This window comes from Aplidium turbinatum, chromosome 10, assembly GCF_918807975.1.
Source record: "Aplidium turbinatum chromosome 10, kaAplTurb1.1, whole genome shotgun sequence".
In the NCBI taxonomy this organism is placed as follows: Eukaryota; Metazoa; Chordata; class Ascidiacea; order Aplousobranchia; family Polyclinidae; genus Aplidium; species Aplidium turbinatum.
Genome location: NC_137481.1, coordinates 17,994,318 through 17,999,106, shown reverse-complemented (window position 1 = coordinate 17,999,106; position 4,789 = coordinate 17,994,318).

Genomic DNA, 4,789 nt, shown 5'->3' with positions numbered 1-4,789 from the left:
GTGTTACAGGAAAGGTTACACTTGTGTTACAGTAACAGTTTATCAAGTCTACCACCATTGATAAAGTGAATACCACCATTGTTAGACTTACAACCAACCTTATCCAACTTTCTTTGTTTAGCAATACCACGAAATTGAATTTTCTTACTTCTTTTCATGTTTTTTTTATTTCCTATTTTTGATGACTAAAACTTGCCCAAAAGTGATGCAATGATCAATTAAATATGAAAACTAAAGCTGTGTTCAATACTCAATAGTCTTGGATGACTAACAGCAAAAGTTTGCTTTAAAATGATGATCTTAAGTTATAGACAAGGCCAGCCATTAGTTGTTGCTATGGGCGTTGCTAGGGAAGATGCCTAGGAGTGCCCACTTTCAAGACCTTATTTTAGCTTTACAGCAGGGATATCTAGAAAAGCCGACTTCTCAACAGCGTAATTGACACGCGCTTTCGCCTTTTTCATTTTCCGGCGTTAACAGCGCTGACCCTTCTAGTGTCCATCGCTTTATCGAAATTTGCAAAGTCAGCAATCCCGTTGTTTTAGATATCCCTGACTTCAATGAAAGACACAGAAACCGGGCCACAACGTCTAGGTGCCCATTCATTTTAGGTTGTCTAACATTTTTGGTTACCATAAAAAAAATATTCAAAAGCTTTTATAAATCTCGATATTCAACAGATTACACTGCACAAGACGTGCTAACCACAGAACTTGCCCTGGCATCGCTCTCGTGGAGCCAACCCATATTTAGTTTATCAAGTGTATTTGGCTATTTAAACTAAAAAATACAAATGCTGCAAAAGCTCGATATTTCGTAAATTTTATAATATTATGGAATTTTTGTGAAGCAAAAATCAGAAGGCACGTATTTCAAATCAGCGTAGCTAGTAAATCTACGCTAGTTTTAGTGTTGACAATGATGGTCTGTGTTTATGGTATACGTTTGAACCCAAAGTAATTTTAAGGGCACTAGTATTTTTAGGGAGGCTGAAACCAGAAAAAAACACAACGCCGTATTTTTTGGAGCTCGCTTGATTTTTTAAAATAAAAAAAAAATATTAAAATCAAGCCTTAGTCACTCGTATTTTTTCTTTGTCTTTAATTTCTATTGTTCAAAAGTGTTTCAATACCAAGCCTTTTGGACCAGCTCTTCCATTGGCCTGAGACCCAAATGATTTTCTATAGACGGCCCATTGTTGCCAACACCTTGTTGAATCAGTCGCAAAAATCAAGAAGGAAAATGCCCCACACGTCGATTTTGAGGAGCGAAATGTTGCTCGGTCGGCGCATACTTTTCTAGTCTTCTACGGATAATATTTGTTCAAGACAAAAATAATCGTTCACCGATTGTCTGGTACGCAACTACAAGATGTGCATGCCGTCGGATGCGTGATAAGAAAGAACAATACAAATAAATGAAACATCAATTTCTCTATAAAGTGGATTTTGCTTCATGTAGACTTTTTGTTAATGCAAAATGGCTTGAAAGTAATTTGTTAGTGTACCTATACTGCAGTTTTGTAGTTTCCATATCTTTTTATTGTACAATAAACCTTACAGCTTCGACCATACAAAAGTTACATCAAATTAGTGTAAATGACAAAGTTGAAGAAAAGCTTGGTTCGAATCCACAAAAAGTCCATCTAAACAGTAAAGGTATGTTTTGTTGACTTTGCACTTTCTATTGTTAGAAACCAAAAACTAAGTAGCCTCTAGTAGCCTATATCCAACAAATAAAAATTGAGTAGGTGCAACTTAAAAGGCTGCAGATAAGGCTGCTTAAAAGTTGATAAAAGTTGCAATGAAAGAGAAAACTCTTTATTTTATTTACAGTAATTTAGAATAATAGCCTATCAGACGCAGAATGGTGTACACTTCAATGAAAGTTACAAAACGAAAATAATGCGGCACTTTGGCCGAAGAGCTATATAGCCTATACTCCTAGAAGAAGAGTTTGTGCATTGAAATTAAACATATAAATTCAAAATATTGCTACCAGATTTGCTCTCCGGTTACCAAGCAATGTGTGTCGTTTAAGATATACGAGTAAAGAGTTGAACATTTTGACCATTTTAGTATAAAACTTTGCAAGTTTTTGTTTGCAAGTAGGCCCGACTTATTCAATGCTCTTCTTCGGTTGAAGACTTTTTATTGGAAATTGTCATTCAAAATTCAAGTCATTGTCATTGTCAGTCAAAAAAAATTCAGTCAAAATTCAGTTAAATTGTCATTGTCAGTCAAAAAAAATTCTTCCATGCCATTCCACTGATCGACGGACTCTGCTATTTATTTTCTGTTGAAAAAAGAATCAACTTCAATATCATATACCAGAGTAAACGTCATGCAGTAATTGTGTTGATTTTCCATCACTTCATTCATTCCTAGAGCCTTATTACGAGGTGATAAATGGGATACTGTGTGTTAAGTGCTATGCCTCTTGACAAGTCTCTCTCCTGAAAGGATTTAAAAAATATTTTAGTGTTGACTCACTTTTCTGGACTTCTGGAGATGACACAGAAAACCAACAAAGAAAAACTAATAAAAGCAAAATCGGAGAAGCTTAACTTGTCTCATAGTTTAGTCGTGACATTATCTTATACTGTATGCTGGAAAGTTATTAGCAAAAGGGCATTTTTAAAAACAAACAAATGCCGTTTTTCAAAAAAATCTTGCGTAAGCCTGTAAGCTTATCTATAGTAATGCTGCAGATCCTTTTCTTGGACGTTCAATTCTCGCATGTTTTGTTTAAGACACTTTATTGTTGAACCATAGAGAATGGACCATTCTCTATGGTTCAACAAAGCAAACTCTCTACCAAAGCTTTAACACTTTATTGTATTGAAAATTTCATCAGCTGTCATGTCTATACAGTAACGGATCCAGGAGGGGGCATTTGGTCACGTGCTCTCCTCAAAGCAGAAAAAACATGTAAACTTCCTACAGTTTTTCAAAAATTGTTCGTTTGCTTCGCTCGATTACTTTTCGTTGCCCTATCACCAAGGGGACAGCAACCGTTTGTTTCAGCTGCATGTAGATATACTGTATAGGATTTTTTGAGTCGTTGAAAAATCTGGTACCTTCCAATTTTTTTCTAGATCTACCACTGTGTATATCCGATATTACAATAAATATCTCTCAGTGATAGATTATACAACCCTTTCACGTCCAGTACTGCCATGCGAAGGCAAGTCTAAAAATACAATATCTTGCAAACCCTGGCTTTGTTGATGCTCGTTGACCGTTTAGCTGAAAGGTAGTGTAATGGAGAAAACTGCTTGAAGTACTGTACATGGTTACATTTCTGATCGAATTCTCGGAAAAAGCACGAAAGGGGTACGCAGGTTTGAAAATTTATTAAAAGGGTCTAAAAAAGGGTTAGGAACCACTGCTCTAGATTGTGCAATTACAATTAGTGTTAAGATTTAGACAAAGCTTAATCTATCACGTTACACTCAAATTTGCAAAATACAATGCAAACTCTTATTCATAAGTTGCTTAGGGAAATAATCTAAGTCAATGGTTTTATGGTTGAGTTTCGTGAAACATTTGCTTGGCAAGGCATTACAGTACAGCGAGAGCCAACAACGAGAACCACAATGCTAAATTTTGTACAGTTTTTCTTCCTCTCATTTTTATTCTTCTATGATCAAAAATATCCCTCCATTGACTGATTGTGGGACTCTTCATGCTCGGACGTAAAAAGATTCTTTTGAAATTATGGAAGTGTTATATTGTCACATACTTGCGGAGGCTTTGCACCACTGACGCAGGCCACCAATCGAAATTCGAAAAATTGAAGGCTTACGGGCTAACCGTTTTCTCCAAGTATTAGTAACAAATGATTTTTTTCCAGCAAGCCACTCTTCGCAAATCAACCATAAAAGATCGGATTTACTTCACACTAACGATTTATGCGGTAAAGCAATATTGGCAAGTATTGGCAGTTACTTTCTACCTGTAGATTTTTAAGCTATACCAAATACCTTTGTGTTAACTTAATGCGTGGCTCGATACAAAATTTGCTTATTCTTTTGAACCTTCTTAATTTTTATTTTGCTTATTTTTGACTTTTTGGTGTTAATTATATTATAATTTATGACTAATAGCAAACGGTGTTAGTGCAAGGTTGCTGTAAACAATGGTCCATGCAAAAACGCTTTCCATTATTTTCAACGCATCGTTCATCTGTCATAGCCTACATACAGCAACGAAGTGAACAGGACACTTTAGACAGAAGTTTAAAACTTTACTGTTACTTAAAAATCAAGAAAAGAATACAATAAAAACTTTGAATAAGCACTTTTTGAAGATTTCAAAAAGAGTTAAATAGCCTGTTAAGGTGTTAAGTGAATAGTAAATGCATGCCTCAACAGGCATAGGCCTACTTCATCTTACACTCTATTAGCACTGAGGAAATTCATTTAATTGTTAGGTTAAGTGAGCAGTGTTTTTCGTCTTTGGAATAGCCTACTGTATTTTTCCTCAGTTTTTGATAAGGGACTACACATGATTAGCTAGACTAATTTGAAGTGTCTGAGCAAGCAAAGCAAGGAAAAAACATTCAAAAAGTGAAAAAATTAGGGATATTTTTAGGTAAAGAGCAGGTGATTAAGGGCTTCTTTACATTTGCTATTGAATTTGATGTTTTATTCGCACAACTTTTAGTTGCCTAAGCCATGACAGGGTTCTTGATTACTTTTTAAAGACCAATCAAAAACCAAGAATGGTGCCGTTTGGTTGTCTTGTTGAAAAAAAATTAGTAATATTGAGCTGAGGTATAGCTAAGG